Below are 20,282 nucleotides of genomic sequence, written 5' to 3' on the forward strand. Positions count from 1 at the left end.
AAGAATAAAACCTAGCTGTTTGCATAATTTGTGGCAAAAATGTCTATAACTTACCACACGGTTAAATGGAATCATATACCCACTGAAAGCAAGAACCTGATGGACCAATAGAGTTACCTTTATGAGATGTAATTATGGCAAGGGTAATTCAAAGACTGCAACATGCTGTGAGTACTTCTGACAAATTAAAGCAAAAACTGAGGTCAGATTCTTTTTTTTTTTTTTATTTTTTTAATTAGTTTCTGCTTTATAACAAAGTGAATCAGTCATACATATACATCTGTTCCCACATCCCTTCCCTCATGCATGAGGTCAGATTCTTAAATTCTCTTTAGATAGGGAACTTGTCACCATAACAAAATAATCTATATATTACAGCTGCAGATATGAAGTTGCAGAAAACTAAACCCAGAGTGTAAATTTTTGGTTTACTGAACACAAAGTATGTTGATTCATTCCTTCAATATCTCTCATACAATTAACTGAGGATTCCTAGGTTTGTAACATTACTTAAAATGTTTCAAAATTCTGACATTTTGGAAATTCTACCACCACCACCTTTGCACAAGAAAGCAGACCTACCTCCCTGACAGAGTTATTCCCTGCTCACTTTAAGACGCTGCTACTCCTTTAGCTGGGGAAGTTCCCTTGAAGGAAGAAGATAATTCCCCTTTCATTCCACTCCTCATTTTCATTTTATGAGCTTGATTATTATCACCAGAACCCAGCATGCTGAGACATGAATACTGCTCCAAGGCAGATGCAGAATTTGTGGAAGACTGGCCTAAAATTATGAGTGTTTTTTGGATACATATTAGCAAAAGTGTTTTGGTGTGAATGAATTTTCAGGGCTCTTTTACTTGAGGGGGAGGGAGATACTGGGCAGAATTCTTACTTACCAAAGCTTTGACAATTAGTGTGCTAGCTCATGTAAATAAGTCAAAGTCTAATAGTTGGTTGGGTTGATGAATACAATTCATTAACTAATACTGGATATCTCTAAAGGAAGTTAAGACCCTAGAATACTTTGGGAAAAGTGTAGAAAAAGAAATTCAATATCTTCGGAGATAGCAGTGCCAAGGAGGATTAACCATAGAAGTTCTTGTCTCATATATCCTGGTTAGATGCCCCTGAGGTGTCAGAAAATCTTCCCTTCACCAGTGACAAAGCAAACAGCCAGCAGTCTTCAAAGCAGCTGGGATGCTTCTCTCTAAGGATGTTGGTGGCAGACATTAAACTTAAAATGGCCTTCCTGATATCAGTGAGAAGAGAGGAGTGAGAGAGTTCAAACTGTGGCCTCTGACTGACAGAGCAAAGGAAGATTTGGTTAACATAATAGTAGCAACTCTAGCTTATTAGTCCAAAGGATGGCTGTGGTATAGTAATCTCCACCTAAGTTTAGGTAATCATGAAGTATCTAGGAATAAAGAAAGTGGACACTCTTCTGAGAGAGAGAGAGATAGAGAGAGAGAGAAAGAAAGATTAGCTCTCTCCAATCAACAGAAAGCTGACTTGAGCCAACATGATTCAGATCATACCCATCTCCCAATTCTTAGACCTGAGTTGGTTCACAAAGAGTCACTGGAATGAAGAGAAGGCTGGATGCTCTTGAGTAAGATATGAACTGAAATCCTTCCAGCAAACCGTCTTTAAATATTTGTGTCTAATTTTTGGGTGACCAAACACTGAAGAAAAGTATATGCCCAAACATTTTGTGGACTTTTAGATCTATTTAGACCCTATCTCAGAACTATCCAGCAGAGGGACAAAGAGCCTGAAATTTCTTGAAGTAAATATTTCTAATAGTGTGATGTTTGACAAGTTTGGATCCTGTTTGAAGGTCCTTTGTCTATTTTTCACTCTCTAACTTCCTAGAATGCTGCTTAAGGACTCACTTTCTCCAGCCTTATCATCGTGTGTGTGCCACCAGAGCAAAAGAAAATTTTATATATCTAATTATTCATCTTTTGCTTAAGTCATCCAAAGTTCAGTTATGTGGGTTGCCACTAAAGAAACCTAACTATAAGACATGAAATTGAGGAAACTGATACCCATCATCACAGTGCCAAACAATGTGAATAAATGAATGATTGTTTACAAGTTGATAAGGAAAGAAGAAACTATTTTTAAAATCTAGAAGTCATATTCTGTAAAAGTAAGAAATATAAAAATTAGTCTTTGATTAAAGTTTTTTGGGGGCTTTGTCTTTTATTTTTACAAATTAGAATAATTAAGAAATGATGTTGACCATCTGTATGTCTTCTTTGGAGAAATGTCTATTTAGGTCTTCTGCCCATTTTTTTGATTGGGTTGTTTGTTTTGGTGATATTAAGTTGCATGAGATATCACTTATATATGGAATCTTTAAAAAAAAAAGGATACAAATGATCTTGTTCACAAAACAGAAACAAACTCACAAACTTAGGGAACGAACTTACGGTTACCAGTAGGGAATGGTGGTGGGGAGGGATAGTTAGGGAGTTTGGGATTGTCATGTACACACTGCTATATTGAAAATGGATAACCAATGAGGACCTACTGTAGAGCACAGGGAACTGTGCTCAATATTATATAACAACCTAAATGGGAAAAGAATTTTAAAGAAAGGAAAAGAAAATCTGTTCTTCAACTAAAAAAAAAAAAAGAAAAGAAAAAGAAATGATGTTGAAATGGATTCCCTTTTCAGTTCCAGGATACCTTGCTTTTTTCTTAACCCATCCTTTCCCTCTTCTTCTCCTCCCTCCCTCTCCAGCCCTTAACAGTAAGTAGCTTTGTACTCACTGAGATCACTTATATAATAGCTTATGCACACTCAAAATTTTTTATTGATTTTATGACTTATACTGATATTATGGGATAGGATAAAGTGACACCTCATACTTCACAAGAGTAAGAATAACAGTCTAATACATATTCACATTTCAACATTTCTGCAATATCTAATCAGTTCAGCTATTCCAATCACCACAACAATTTAAATCTCATAATAAGAGTTAAAATTATCCTAAGGAAACACAAATGGAGCAAGCTTTGGGTGTTTGTCCAACAGATGTTTAATTTACTAATTTTAACTTATATTTGTGAATTTTTGAATTATCATTTGCAATTATGTGAGTCAGAGAATCTTAGCATCCTGGCAATAGAAAATATTAGTATAAACGCCCTCACCAAATTTCTGCATCAATACACTAAACATTAGGTAAACATTAACAATCAAAAAAATTAAAGACAAAATACAGCACATGATGTTATAGGACAATCAATATACATGCATGTCCAAAAATTTGTAACCAGGGAAGATGAGACAATTCAGTGCAAACAAATTAAGTGTTTGAGACGTCTAATGCAATCTTCAGCCTCTCAAGATCACATCCCTATTGAAACACTTCTCCATGTGGATACAGTTTTCAAGTCCCCTCAAAGTAACGACTTATTATGTACATGATGCAGAATACAATCTTCAAACTCCCTTGGAATGTGACAACATTTTGTAAGCAATCCATGCATCATTGAAAAAGAACACACTTTGTCAATAAAAGCCAACAAAAGTTTGGGGTTGTTCTGGTGGAATCTTGATGGCACATGTAACAAGAGAGATATAAATTAGGCACTACTTTTCATATAAGGCCTGTGAACCCAGAAAAAAATTTACCAAGAAAAATGTTTATGACAATTAAAAGAAAGTAAGAGAGAGCTTAATTTAACATGTTTGAAAGCAATCTGCCTTGATTTTCAGCTTTCCTGGATTTCTTCCAACATTTGGAGTGATTTAAGCAATGCCACTTTTGAGGTTATACCCAGGAATACTGTAATCTTATGACTACAAAACAGAAAATATAATCCACCAGACTAAAAACTAAAGCAAATTAATCTAGGCTATATTCTTATTCAATATTTGATTGCCTTTTCCCAATAGTCCTTCATAACCCACACTTGTTAGATACATCAAAGAGTGACATTCTAAGGGTAATAGACATGCAGTGGAAATAAGTAAGACCTAAACCTAAAAAGAGTATTTCCAGACTTATAATAATCAATGCCAAAGCTCAGTTTCCCAAGCTGATTTGGATTCGTATTCTACCCTCAAATGACATTTTTCTGAATATCAAGAAAAATGGTAGAATCTGAGCACCAAGAAAAATGGTAGATCCACAGGTTTAGGGAGAAGGAGATAAATATAACCTTGATTTATTGTCACTTAGCTTCTCTCTTTATCTATTCAATAAGAATATTTATTTCTCACATCTCTTATGCTAGTAAACATTAACCCATAAAGATGTATGCAGTTTTGCATTCATCATAGGAGGCTTTGCTATCTAAACAAAAACAGAAAAATAGAAGACCTAATCAAAGATCCATATTTTAGGTTTCCACAATGCCAAGTATACGGACAAAACTGGTAATTATATTTTATTTCTTAGGTTTAGTTCTTGTCTAGAATTTAATGTTGTCCTGACTTAGGCATTGTAATTGTTTAACTAAAGCATTACTTATATAAACTCTAAAGATGATGACTCTGGCACGACTTTCTCTATAACTTGGCTTCCCTTAATACCTATCAAATCTGTGGGATGCTGCTTTAACCACCCTTCCCTTCTCAATTGACATCTGATATTTAGGACTAATCACATTTTTAAATTACCCCATATTCAAATAACCCAAACACACTCATACATAGACAAACACACACGCATGCACACAAATATGTATGTACATTTACATATAATCCAGCTATCCATAGAGGTTATTGTAAAGGATTGTGATATTTTTAACTGAGATTTTCAAACTGACTTTATTTCAACACAGTGCTTTCCTTAATTTCATATTCACTACCAATAATTTGTATTACCCAAAAGATAGAGGGCATGAGCTGTAAAACATCGTAAATATCATAAAATGTTCTCATCATATGAGAGCAAAGTAGGAAGACTGTGCCATTCAAGGAGAACCAAAATGTCATAATTTAAAAATGTCATAATTTAAACCAAATCAATACAATCTTCCTACGTTTCTTCTTATTTGGCCCCTTTAATTCAACAAAGATCACTGTTTATTTTATCTTTCCTTTTCCTCTTCATCATATACACATGTCCTCACATCTTTGACATGACGTCAAAAACAAAACACAACACTAGCATTTATTCTGTCATTTGCATATAAACCAGTTGGGTCACACAGTTTCCAAGTGAATCGTTATACTAGGTATTTTCTAAATTTTACTTAGGCATACAGGGAAGAGAAACAATACAATTTTATACTTCCCCATTTACATACATATTGTTACCTGGAGAGTGAGAAATATATATCTCTTTAGAAATACAGCAAATTTTCATGAGTGTCCAGAACTTTCAGATTTAACATTGTCTTGAGGAAAAATGAAAAGTAAATAGTGAAAAGTGAATTTGTAGCATTCTTTATAGGATATTATTAATGCTGTTGAATAAAACAGTTAGGGTTTTTGGTTTTGCTTTTATTGTTTTTAAAACCTGAGCTTTAAATGCATAAGTCTAGGAGATTCGGAGGACAAAATCAAATGATGCAAGAAACAGTAAGTCAAGTGGAAGTATATTTAGAGTAAAACTTTTTTCTTCTATACGACTTTTCTCATGACATCTTTAACATCCTTATTTCTTAGAGAGTAGAGTAAAGGGTTCAGCATAGGTGTGAATAAAATGTAACATACTGAAGCCACTTTACGAAGTTCTGGGTTATTTGGTGGTGTGAGATAGACAAGGGAGACAGTCCCATAGAGCAAACTTACAACCCCCAGATGGGAGCTGCAAGTGGAGAAGCCTTTCTTCCTTCCTTCGCTGGAGCAGATCTTTAAAACTGTGGACACAATATCATGTAAGATACTACAGTGACAACTATTGTGGGCAAATAAAGAGGATAGCCAAACTAAGTGACACCATCTTATTGATAAGGACATTGCAACAGGAGATCTTCTCAATTGGGTTTGAATCACAGTAGAAGTGATCAATGGCTCGAGAGGCACAGAAAGACATTGAGAATGTTACACTGATTTGAAGAATGGAACTGACCCAGCCACAGAGATAAGAACCAGCCACCAACTGGATACAGAGACTTCTTGACATGAGGACAGTATAGAGGAGCAGGTTGCAGATGGCAATGAAGTGGTCATAGGCCATGGCCGCCAAGACAAAGGACTCTGTTACCATGAGAAGTGCATAAAGAAACAGCTGAGCCACACAACCTGCAAAGGATATGGTCTTTTTCTGAGACAGGATGTTGACCATGGCTCTGGGTACAATAACAGTGGAGTAGGAGAGGTCAATGATGGAGAGATTGCCTAGTAAGAAATACATTGGTGTGTTTAGCTGGGGATCAGTCACAATTATGCCAGTCATACTAAGGTTTCCCAGAAGGACCATCCCATAAACAATCAGGAATAGCAGGAAGAGGAGACTGTGGAGCTCTGGACGGACCCTGATGCTGCAAAAATGAAGTCAGTCACTTCCGAATGGTTGTCTCCTCCCTTATCACCCATGGCAAACTTCTGCTTAAAGGCATAAGAGAAAGTCAACAAGTAAAGTTTCTGCTCTTTCTCTACTATCACAAATAACACTTCACATTTAAGAAGACTTTCTAGGGGCTTTCCTGGTGGTGCAGTGGTTAAGAATCTGCCTGCTGATTTAGGAAACACTAGTTCGAGCCCTGGGCTGGGAAGATCCCACATGCCACGGAGCAACTAAGTCTGTGTGCCGCAACTACTGAGCCTACACTCTAGAGCCCACGAGCCACAACTACTGAGCCTGCACTCTAGAGCCCATGAGCCACAACTACTGAAGCCCTCGTGCCACAACTACTGAAGCCCGTGTGCCTAGAGCCCATGCTCTGCAACAAGAGAAGCCACCTCAATAAGAAGCCTGCACACCGCAAAGAAGAGTAGCCCCCACTTGCTGCAAGTAATTAAAGAAAGCCTGCACACAGCAACGAAGACCCAACGCAGCCAAAAATAAATTAAAAAAAATTTTTTAATAAATAAAAAGGCTTTATAGATGACATAATACTTTCATATCCATTATCCCATTAAGCTTGCACACATGGCCAAAGGAAAATGAGACATAGTTTGACTTGCCTAAGGTAACACACATGGTTAAAAATGGAATTTGGACTCAAGATGAAATATTTTGAATTCAAGTCTAGGGTTAATTACAACACAACATAACTTGACACTTATTTATATCTTTCTACCTTGTCAAATGAGATGTTTTGTGAGATGTCATCTGTGATTTCAAAATATTAAAATCTGATAAACTTGTACTAAGAAAAAGACACTTCCTTAAATTTCAATTTATCATCTAATATTCATCTTTATCTGTAATACTTTGCTTCAATTCAGTAATAAAAAATAAATGAAGGAAAAGGAAGCTAAAAGTACATTCCAAGATAATATGAACTTTCTACCAAAAAGAGCGCTTACAATTGCAAGTACATTACTAAAGAACTAACTGTCATACTTAGAGATCTTTTAAAATGAAATCAGTCTTCAACTTCTGGAACTAGTCTAATTTTATTTAAGTGCAAAAGCAAAATGTGAGTGATACCTTCATATTTTTTATCCTGTGACGTTTATTTATTTATTTATTTGTTTATTTATTTATTTATTTATTTATTGCAGTACGCGGGCCTCTCACCCTTGTGGCCTCTCCCATTGCGGAGAACAGGCTCCGGACGTGCAGGCTCAGCGGCCATGGCTCACGGGCCTAGCCGCTCTGCGGCACGTGGGATCTTTCCGGACCGGGGCACGAACCCGTGTCCCCTGCATCGGCAGGCGGACTCTCAACCACTGCGCCACCAGGGAAGCCCCTGTGACGTTTATTGATCCTGGTTTTCTCTACATGAATCTGTCAAGACATCCATGTCATCTCAAACTTTTCTAAATAAGAGAAAAAAAATTGAAGTTTCATTATAAGGAACCAATAAAAAATGTTAACTGTGTAAAAGAATATATTAGATTAGATAGCAAATTTTACTGAACTCTTAATATGATGTTAGAGCTCAGTAGTTTTTTTTTTTATAAATTTATTTATTTACTTTTGGCTGTGTTGGGTTTTCGTTTCTGTGCGAGGGCTTTCTCCAGTTGTGGAGAGAGGAGGCCACCCTTCATCGCGGTGCGCAGGCCTCTCACTGTCACGGCCTCTCCCGTTGTGGGGCACAGGCTCCAGACGCGCAGGCTCAGTAGTTGTGGCTCACAGGCTTTGTTGCTCCGCGGCATGTGGGATCTTCCCAGACCAGGGCTCGAACCCGTGTCCCCTGCACTGGCAGGCAGATTCTCAAACACCGCGCCACCAGGGAAGCCCTGAGCTCAGTAGTTTTAAGAACAAATAAATATTGATTTCCTAGGAACATCCAAATTAACCTGTTTGAAGTTGGGTGACCTGTTAAGTAACCAAGACAACTTTGTTTAATTTGAAATATTTCTATTATTTCTTTATGAAACAACACATTCATGGTCAATTAGGTCGTCTAGCACTTAAGGATAATCTTACACATCTTTTCTTCTAGATGGCATTTAAACCAAATGTCATTTATCCTGCCAGAGAGTGGTATGGATAATAAAAACCAGCAAACAATCCAAAAGTGTCTTTACCAAATTAAAATGAATGATATAGTAACAATCAAAATTAGAGAGTATGCTGAGTTTCTTTTTGACTCTCAAAATTCCCTCAATTGTAAGAGCTTTTATTTCTTGTTTTTCTCTGGTCTGCAAAAATCCCTTGGATCCTAAAGCCTTCATGATCTTCTCTGCTTCTTTCACTTGTTTCTCCCAATAACTTCCTCAAAAAAGGACATGAGGGAATTCCCTGGCAGTCCAGTGGTTAAGACTCCACATTTTCACTGCTGATAGCCTGAGTTTGATCCCTGGTTGGGGAACTAAGATCTCACAGGCCACGTACTGCGTGGCCCAAAAATAAAAAGGACGTAAAGTTAATTCATATAAATTCAAATCAAGGGAGGAACAAAATAATAATACTATTCTCAGTCTCCATCCTCACTCCACTGCTCTACTACATATTTGAAATCCATTCAAATAATTGTATAGCAGTTTGGTTTTATTAGGGGATGAGGGAATGAATTAAGTTTACAGGTTAACATACATGAAGACAATTATCTTTTATTCTAGAACTAATAGAATGACTCTTTTTAGGCATAAAGCTGAAGGGAGCAGTTTCAGCCATCATGTGTTGGTTTGCAATCAGAAAAAGAAGATTTAGAATAGAAAGCACTTCTGAAACATGCTAAAATCATTTCACAAAACTTCCTTCTGCAAAGAGACACAAGATTAATAGGCCTTGCACTTTGCTCCTATTTAAAAAGGAGGAGGAGGAGGAGAGGAAGAAGAAGGAGCAGAAGATGGAGGAGAAGAAATTTTGTTCTTAAGCCAAGTCAAATGTTACTTTTTTGATGCTATATCAATAAAAGTAACATATTAATATTTCAAGGATAACCTAACCTAGGCTAATATAATAGAGTAATATCATTTATATTGCTTTTGTACAAAAGTATAGAATATAGACTAAAAAAAGATTCACCTCTGTTCATAGAATTATAAAGAGTCCATATTAGGCAAGACATAATAAAAATAGAGACAATGGAGGATTTTTATAATTTTGAATTCTTCTAAGAAGTGGAACAAGAGAGAAAAAAAGAGATCATAGAATATACATCATTAGTACTATTTTAAACATCAGGTATCATATTACCAGGGTCTTGGTGCTCTGGCTTGGTATCAGGCCTGAGCCTCTGAGGTGGGAGAGCCGAGCTTAGGACATTGGACCACCAGAGACCTCCTGACCCAATGTAATATCAATCGGTGAGAGCTCTCCCAGAGATCTCCATCTCAATGCTAAAACCCAGCTCCACCCAACAGCCACATACTCCAGTGCTGGATGCCCCATGCCAAACAACTAGCAAGACAGGGACACAACCCCACCCATTAGCAGAGAGGCTGCCTAAAATCATACTAAGTTCACAGGCACCCCAAAACACACCACCGGATGTGACCCTGCCCACCTGAAAGAAAAGATCCAGCTCCACCCACCAGAAAGCAGGTACCAGTCCCCTTCACCAGGAAGCCTACACAAGCCACTGAACCTACCTTACCCACTGGGGGCAGACACCAAAAACAATGGGAACTATGAACCTGCAGCCTGTGAAAAGGAGACCTCAAACACAGTAAGTTAAACAAAATGAGAAGACAGAGAAATATGCAGCAGATGAAGGAGCAAGGTAAAAACCCACAAGACCAAACAAATGAAGAGGAAATAGGGAGTCTACCTGATAAAGAATTCAGAGAAACGATAGTAAAGATGATCCAAAATCTTGGAAATAGAATGGAGAAAATACAAGAAACGTTTAACAAGGACCTAAAGAATTAAAGAGCAAACAAACAATGAGGAACAACACAGTAAATGAAATTTAAAATTCTCTAGAAGGAATCAATAGCAGAATAACTGAGGCAGAAGCATGGATAAATGACCTGGAAGATAAAATAGTGGAAATAACTACCACAGAGCAGAATAAAGAAAAAAGAATGAAAAGGACTGAGGACAGTCTCAGAGACCTCTGGAACAACATTAAACACACCAACATTCAAATTATAGGGGTCCCAGAAGAAAAAGAGAAAAAGAAAGGGTCTGAGAAAACCCAAAGTTAGCAGAAGGAAAGAAATCATAAAAATCAGATCAGAAATAAATGAAAAAGAAATGAAGGAAGTGATTGCAAAGATCAATAAAACTAAAAGTCGGTTCTTTGAGAAGATAAACAAAATTGATAAACAAAATTAGCCAGACTCATCAAGAAAAAAAAGGGAGAAGACTCAAATCAATAGAATTAGAAATGAAAAGGGAGAAGTAACAACTGACACTGCAGAAACACAAAGAAATACAAAGGATCATGAGAGATTATTATAAGCAACTGTATGCCAATAAAATGACAACCTGGAAGAAGTGGACAAATTCTTAGAAAAGCATAATCTTCCAAGACTGAACCAGGAAGAAATAGAAAATATAAACAGACCCAGTCACAAGCACTGAAATTGAGACTGTGACTAAAAATCTTCCAACAAACAAAAGCCCAGGAACAGATGGCTTCACAGACTTCACAAATTCTATCAAACATTCAGAGAAGAGCTAACACCTACCCTTCTCAAACTCTTCCAAAATATAGCAGAGGGAGGAACACTACCAAACTCATTCTACGAGGCCACCATCACCCTGATACCAAAAACAGACAAAGATGTCACAAAAAAAGAAAACTACAGGCCAGTATCACTGATGAACATAAATACAAAAATCCTCAACAAAATACTAGCAAACAGAATCCAACGGCACATTAAAAGGATCATACACCATGATCAAGTGGGGTTTATCCCAGGAATGCAAGGATTCTACAATATATGCAAATCAATTAGTGTGATACAACATATTAACAAATTGAAGGAGAAAAACCATATGATCATCTCAATAGATGCAGAAAAAGGTTTCAACAAAATTGAACACCCATTTATGATAAAAACAGTCCAGAAAGTAGGCATAGAGGGAACCTACCTCAACATAATAAAGGCCATATATGACAAACCCACAGCCAACATCGTTCTCAATGGTGAAAAACTGAAACCATTTCCACTAAGATCAGGAACAAGACAAGGTTGCCCACTCTCACCACTATTACTCAACATAGTTTTGGAAGTTTTAGCCACTTCAATCAGAGAAGAAAAAGAAATAAAAGGAATCCAAATCAGAAAAGAAGAAGTAAAAGTGTCACTGTTTGCAGATGACATGATACTATACATAGAGAATCCCAAAGATGCTACCAGAAAACTACTAGAGCTAATCAATGAATTTGGTAAAGTGGCAGATACAAAAGTAATGCACAAAAATCTCTGGCATTCCTATACACTAATGATGAAAAGTCTGAAAGAGAAATTAAGGAAACAATCCCATTTACCACTGCAACAAAAAGAATAAAATACCTAGGAATAAACTTTCCTCAAGAGACAAAAGACCTGTATGCAGAAAACTATAAGACACTGATGAAAGAAATTAAAGATGATACAAACAGATGGAGAGATATACCATGTTCTTGGATTGGAAGAATCAATATTGTGAAAATGACTATACTAACCAAAGCAATCTACAGATTCAATGCAATCCGTATCAAATTACCAATGGCATTTTTCACAGAAATAGAACAAAAAATTTTACAATTTCTATGGAAACACCAAAGACCCTGAATAGCCAAAGCAATCTTAAGAAAGAAAAATGGAGCTGGAGGAATCAGGCTCCCTGACTTCAGACTATACTACAAAGCTACAATAGTCAAGACAATATGGTACTGGCACAAAAACAGAAATATAGATCAATGGAACAGGATAGAAAGCCTAGAGATAAACCCACACTCATATGGTCACCTTATCTTTGACAAAGGAGGCAAGAATATACAATGGTGAAAAGACAGCCTCTTCAATAAGTGGTGCTGGGAAAACTGGACAGCTACATGTAAAAGAATGAAAGTAGAACAGTACCTAACACCATACACAAAGGTAAACTCAAAATGGATTAAAGACCTAAATATAAGGCCAGACATTATAAAACTCTTAAAGGAAAACATAGGCAGAACACTCTTATGTGTTCACAGCATGATAAATCACAGCAAGATCCTTTTTGACCCACCTCCTAGAGAAATGGAAATCAAAACAAAAATAAACAAATTGGACCTAATGAAACTTAAAAGCTTTTGCACAGCAAAGGAAACCATAAACAAGATGAAAAGACAACCCTCAGAATGGGAGAAAATATTTGCAAATGAAGCAACTGACAAAGGATTAATCTCCAAAATATACAAGCAGTTCATGCAGCTCAATATTAAAAAAACAAACAACCGAATCCAAAAATGGACAGAAGGCCTAAATAGATATTTCTCCAAAGAAGATATACAGATTGCCAACAAACACATGAAAGGATGCTCAACATTGCTAATCATTAGAGAAATGCAAATCAAAACTACAATGAAGTATCACCTCACACTGGTCAGAATGGCCATCATCAAAAAAATCTACAAGCAATAAATTCTGGAGAGGGTGTGGAGAAAAGGGAATCCTCTTGCACTGTTGGTGGGAATGTAAATTGATACAGCCACTATGGAGAACTGTATGGAGGTTTCTTAAAAAACTAAAAATAGGACTACCATACAACCCAGCAATCCCACTGCTGGGCATATACCCTGAGAAAACCATAATTCAAAAAGAGACATGTACCACAATGTTCATTGCAGCAGTATTTACAATAGCCAGGACATGGAAGCAACCTAAGTGTCCATCAACAGATGAATGGATAAAGAAGATGTGGCACATATATACAATGGAATATTACTCAGCCATAAAAAGAAACGAAATTGAGTTATTTGTAGTGAGGTGGATGGACCTAGAGTCTGTCTTACAGAGTGAAGTAAGTCAGAAAGAGAAAAACAAATACCGTATGCTAAGGAATATATATGGAATCTAAAAAAAAAAAAAAAAAAGGTTCTGATGAACCTAGGGGCAGGACAAGAATAAAGATGCAGATGTAGAAAATGGACTTGAGGACATGGGGAGGGGGAAGGGTAAGCTGGGACAAAGTGAAAGAGTAACATTGACATATATACACTACCAAATATAAAATAGATAGCTAGTGGGAAGCAGCTGCATAGCACAGGGAGATCAGCTTGGTGCTTTGTGACCACCTAGAAGGGTGGGATAGGGAGTGTGGGAGGGAGACGCAAGAGGGAGGAGATATGGGAATATATGTATATATATAGCTGATTCACTTTGTTATAAAGCAGAAAGTAACACACCATTATAAAGCAATTATACTCCAATAAAGAAGTTAAAATAATTAAAAACAAATTTCTAACTAATATGATATTAGATAAGAGATTTATTGATGTATGTTATAGGCTTTTAAAATGAATAAACAAGATATATATATATGTATATATATATCAAGATATGTACATATTGCAAACATAATGCTGAATGATGAAGATAAATTGTTAAATCATATATATGGAAGGGCATAGTTTTCATAAATTGTATTAATTATACATACATATACATTTCATAAATGTATTAATTATACTAAATACATTATGTATTATCCATGGATCTAAACGTTAAGTAGCAGAAGTAAATCTATGCATAAACGGAGGGTAAAATGCCAAAGGTTTAAGATTTTAGTGATCTAAGATTTAAGTATCACTGTATTGTTTAATTTTAAAAACAGAGAGCTTTGAAGCAAAAACAGAAAATGTTAAATTTGCTAAATTGAGATAGTTCCTATGGCCATATATTACACTGTTTTCAGTACTTTCCACAGTGGTGAAGTATTTTAGTTGTTTTAAAAATTGAAACAGAGATAATGAGAGGTTGTCTCAGCAAAAAGTAATGAGCACAGGCTTACTCTCTGTCCTGACTCCCTGGTCCTTGAATGACACATGAAATCACTTTTTTCCTTTCTCTCTAGCTGCTAACCGACATGTGATACCGGTCAGAATAAGTTGACATCAGCCAATCCCAAATTCTACCTGCTGACCTAATCTTACACTCCAGCTTACCGCTTACTTCTCTTTTTGTGTTATAGTTTGGAAGAGTAATTTCACCACATGCTTGGATGAACCATTAAGTGGCCAGCAGCTCTTCCAAACTCAAAAATCTCCCCACACATATCAACCAATTGCTGTTGACTAAAAACAGTGAATTTTGCTCAAGATGCACGTTTTTTTAAGACACAGTGACTTTACACAGAGCAAAACATCAGAGGTGCCTTTTCCTCTGAATGGGAATTGGAGCTCCAAGGACCAAGACCCAGACTTGAAAGAACAGCTACACCGTTCTGTCTTCTCCAGAGCTCCACTTCAGCTTCATTAGACTTTGAAAAAGAGAGGTACAATATAAAAGTGATACGAGCATATACATTTCCAAATATTTCCAAAGTGCTTAGATCTATACTTTAGTACCTATATTTTTAAAGCAATATTTGTAAAGTACCTATGACAACATAAAAGAGGTACATACTGAAACTGTTCATTATTGTTCATACAATAAATCCTGATTGAGTGCTCACTAGCAGTAAGGCGCTGTGCTAACAAAGCTCTCTATGTAATGGGACATGTGTGCATAGTACTGAACAATGTATTTTCTAAAAACTACTCAGGAAAAGATTGGCTTATGTGTATGACAGAAATACCTTTTATTCTCAGTTTAAGAAATAACTGACTTTAAATCTCATAACTTCATAAAATGGATTCATCTTTTTCATCAAAAAAAATTATGTGTATAGATGTGGTACGTGATTACTTCTAGGGTCAGTCAGTAGAAACAAGCTCAGCTGTAGGGTATTGCATCCCAAAGCTTCCAAATGCTAAGCAAATATCTGTATTCCTTTAGGAGAAACCAGTATTAAAATGTAATATCAAATCAGAAATTTTCGAAACGAGTGAATGCGGACAACCCAAAATACCATGTGGTGGCAGCACGTCCCCATGATAACACTGCTTCCACACTGACTTGTCCGTGGTCAGAAAGAAAACCTTGAGTGAGATGTCCCCATTAAATCCTGAGTGTTAACCTTAGGAAGAACTTCAGGATCAGTTTAGCCCAAGTTTCCCTTCACCTTCCAAGGAGGAAACCTAATTTCTGAAAAATTAAGGCATTTTCCCAAAGTCAAACAAGCAGTTAGTGGACAGACCTGGGATCTGACCCTTGTCTTCTAGCCCCCAGGGCACACTCCCTAATGGTAAAAACCCTTCATCGTGCCGTTTCGCTACCCCAAAGCCTCCAGACGACGGTTATCACTAAGAGAAATGATACTATGGAATAAAATACGTAAACTGAGCAGCAAGCAGTTTTTTCGTGGGGCCTTCTCCTCTTTCTCTAGTCCCAGCTCCCCATAACCTAAAGATCTCCTTTTGGTACCTTCCCATTTTCTAACCCCTCCCCACAAAATGGGAGTGATTTGGGTATCAATAGGCTCATTCATTTTTGGGGCTGAACCTCATATATTTAAGCGTAAAATGAATGGATGTTGTGCAAATTAAAGTAATATTAGGCTATAGAAATAGCTAAACCTTTAAGTTGACTTTACAATCATTCTCCTTCAGGCTAAATGCAGTCATTTAGTCATTCCTAGTCATTCCTAGTTTGCCTGGGCCTGAGGGGTTTCCCAGAATGTAACATTTTTACTGTACACGCTTTAGGGAAGCTCCCACACCAACCTGGTTTATTTTAGAACTCCAGTAAATCAAACCATCTTTATGCTTATTTCTAACAAAACCTATTCATTTTCTTAAAACTAGAATGTATGTAATAATAGCTAACTTTTGCCAAGTGCTTGTGAATTTCCTGGGATTCTGCTATTTGACGCATAATAACCTTTTGAGAGAAAATCTTTTATTGTTCTCATGCTTCAAACCAGTGAATTGAGGCTTAAAGAAGATAAGTAATTTAAGATTATACAATTCATAGTGGAAAAGCTAGGTTTCAAGCCCAAATCTGTTGATTCTCAGAGCCTGTGCCCTCATTCACTTCATTACACCATTTCTCATATAGAGGGGACTTTGTTCTGTCTAGAACTTTCTGCATCAGTGGAAATGTTCTATATCTGCTCTGTCCAGTAGGGTAGCCCCTGGCCACCTGTGACTACTGAACATTTGAAATATGGCTTATGTGACTGAGAAACAGAATTTTAGTTTTCCTTCATTTCAATTAATTTAAATATACCTGTCTGTGACTAGTGGACAGCAAAGGTCTTGGTGTGTTACATCAGCATACAGGCAGACCTCAGGGATATTGCAGGTTCGGTTCCAGACCACCACAATATAAATCAAATATCGCAATAAAGCGAGTCGCACAAATCTTTTCGTTTCCCAGTGCGTATAAAAGTTATGTTTACATTATAGTGTAGTCGATTAAGTATGCAATAGCACTATGTCCAAAAAAAACCAGTGTACATACCTGAATTTTAAAATATTGCTAAAAAACGCTAACATCATCTGAGCCTCCAGCGAGTAGTAATCTTTTTACTGGTGGGGCGTCTTGACCTGATGTTGATGGCTGGTGACTGATTGGGGTGGTAACTGCTGTAAGGTAGGGTAGCTATTGTAATTGCTTATAATAAGACAACAATGAATTTTGCCACATCAATTGACTGTTGCTTTCACAAATGATTTCTCTGTAGCATGCAATACTAGTTGATAGCATTTTACCCACGAAGAATTTCTTTCAAATTTGGAGTTAATCTTCTCAAACCCTGTCACTGTTTTTCCAACTAAGTTTGCATTATATTCTAAATCCCTTGTTGTCATTTCAACAATCAATTAAGTTTACCATTTATATGGGTGTGATTCATGGCCCCCTAAAACAATTACAGTAGTAACATCAAAGATCACTGATCACAGATCACCAATAACAAATATAATACTAATGGGAAGGTTTGAAATATTTCAAGAATTATAAAAGCGAAGATTTTGCGCACGAAGTGAGCAAATGCTCTCGGAAAAATGCTTCCAGTAGACTTGCTCCACTCAGGGTTACCACAGACCTTCAATGTGTAAAAATTGCAGTATCTGCAAGGTACAATAAAGGGAAGTCCAATAAAACAAGGTGTGCGTGTAATATAATAAAAAGAGAAAGGGGGCTTCCCTGGTGGCGCAGTGGTTGAGAGTCCGCCTGCTGAGGCAGGGGACACAGGTTCGTGCCCCGGTCTGGGAGGATCCCACATGCCGCGGAGCGGCTGGGCCCGTGAACCATGGCCGCTGGGCCCGTGCGTCCGGAGCCTGTGCTCCGCAATGGGAGAGGCCACAACAGTGAGAGGCCCGCGTATTGCAAAAAAAAAAAGAGAAAGGGCATTAGAGTCAGCCACCAGCTGTGTGAACTAGAGTGACATTTTTAGCTTTAAATCTCTAAGATTCGGTTGACTCATGTGTAAAATGAGGATAATTATAATTGCACCAGAGAGTTGTTTTAATGAGATATATAAAATGTTTGGCACTAATAATCACTAAACATGTTTCATTTGCCCCTTAAAGATCTAAAGGGTTTGGGCAGGAAATTGCATAAGCACCACTTAGCACTTCTTCCAATGTTTGACAATTCATGTCAGAAAATTCTCCAGTGTCTCTCCCATTGTAGAATAATTTGGGTTCTTTCACTACATTCTCTCTTAGAATTATTGCTGGGTTTAAACTTCTAATGACAAATGTAAAGTACCCCACAGTTATCTCAGTGACCAGAACACAGTAATGTGCAATAATGTTTCTTTTCCCCCTTACCTCCCTTAGGACTTGGAATAATTTGTCTTTTAAACCCCACAAAACATCCTTGATGAAGAAGGTAGGAAAGGGTGGGAGGAATATCCTATCTCTGCTTCTCTGAGATCAAATAATAATTGAACTCACTTTGGGCTCAGGCATGTTCAAGAAACTAGTGCTATACTACCTCTATGATCATTTGATATGTGAGTGCAGTCGTCCCTCTGTATCCACAGGGAATTTGTTCCAGGGCCCCTGTGGATACCAAAATCAGCAGATGCTCAAGTCCCTTATATAAAATGGTATAGTATTTGCATATAACCTACACACATCCTCCTGTATACTGTAAATCATCTCTAGACTACTTATAATACCTAATACAATGTAGATGGTATGTAAATAGTTGCCAGCGTGGGGTAAATTCAAGTTTTGCTTTTTGGAACTTTCTGGAATTTTTTTCGAATATTTTTGACCTGCAATTGGTTGAATCCATGGATGCAGAGCCTGCAGATACAGAGGGCCAACTTTATATTAGAATGATTGAAAAACAGTGTGATGAGCCTAATTTCATTCTGACCCTGATTTGTTCTGTGGTCATTTTTCATGTTGTGCCTCAGATTTCCTATCTAGGAAATGGGTAGAATCACCTTAAATCTCCCTCAGAATTATGTTAGGATTAAGGTCCTTAATTGTATAAATCCCCCTATTAGTAAAATTTACATTTTCATATCACTAATCTCTTATGACCACCTACTATAGCACTATATGTGATGTAAGTTATAGCTTTTGTAAACCACTTTCGTAAACTGTAAAGCACTAAGCACTAATTATAATCATTCTGTCAGGCAGAAAGTATCATCTTCATTTTACCAATCTGGAAATGGATGTTCAACAAATTAAGTGACTTGCCCAAGTCACACTCAAGTGTAATATCGTTGACCACAAAATCACTGACTTGATCACTCTTTTTCAGAAAAGGATGCTAAAACCAATCCCCAGTGTGTTGAATGAAATTAATAGGTTTAGCCTTTCACGAAAGTGATATGATTGGTCCTTCAGAAGAACTTGCCTGAACGAAGTGTTATAAGACACTGGAGTCGGCCTGGTGAGGGTGAGATGGATGACTGGTCTCCTGGTGTCACTGCTTCCTATTCTCCCAACCTCTTAAAGAGGTAATTAAGGAATGTAGCTGCTGTTCTCCTCAGCAGCCACTAGGTGGACACCCCGTCTAATCCCGAGGTGCTGGTGTAACAGGCTTAGAAGGTTGAGGATTTCCAGAATTAACGGCCCCAGAGGGAGGGGCTCTCCCCAAGGCTGCACGTGAGTGAACAGCATGGTGATTAAGCCCTGAGATTTAATCACTTGACCTTAGATAAACTGGAAATAAAATCATAGTGGACCCCTGTCCTGTCCATAGCCTGGTCATCCTGCCACTTCAGGGCCTTGGCCTAGGTGTTCCAGTCTCAGTGGCTCCTTAGCATCCCACCAGCCCTGAAAGTTCAGCGTTCTAGAACTCTAGGCTCACAGCTCAGGTGTCAAGTTAGGGCCTTAGCCTGGGCCAGAGGGAGGTGTTGACCCCTTCCCCAAACCTGTTGAATCAGAAAAGGACCCTATCTGAAGTTACAGAAAGAGGCTGACCAGAAAGAGACAACAGGGACACAGTAACCTGTACAGAGGCTTCTAAAGATGGTAGGAAAAGTGGGAAAATAAGTCTTTGCCCAAGGAAGAAGCTCTTTATTTTGTGCTTGTTTCCTTAGTCCAAATTTGTGAAAGCCTCTCTATAAGACAACCCCTGGTATTTATACCCCCCTTGGGTCTTTTCTTCTAGCTCTTAGGAAGGCCTGATACACGCCCTTCTCAGATTCCCCTTGGTGACTCCTTCCTCAAACTGTTGCTGCTGCTGAGCCATCTGTCACCCCCCAGCGTCTGCAGCCCCCTCCGGAAAGCTGAGTCCCAGCAAGCTGTGACCCAGG

At 37.6% G+C, this 20,282-nt stretch overlaps 1 pseudogene across 1 annotated transcript; it reads right to left on the bottom strand.

The window, feature by feature from the left end:
• Positions 1-5,569: 5,569 nt before the first annotated feature.
• LOC308625664 (olfactory receptor 9K2-like) lies at positions 5,570-6,508 on the bottom strand (annotated as a pseudogene). The gene has a single exon. The product of its transcript is annotated as an olfactory receptor 9K2-like (transcript).
• Positions 6,509-20,282: the final 13,774 nt, after the last annotated feature.

Source organism: Mesoplodon bidens (assembly GCF_964165515.1).
Source record: "Mesoplodon bidens genome assembly, chromosome: 11".
In the NCBI taxonomy this organism is placed as follows: Eukaryota; Metazoa; Chordata; class Mammalia; order Artiodactyla; family Ziphiidae; genus Mesoplodon; species Mesoplodon bidens.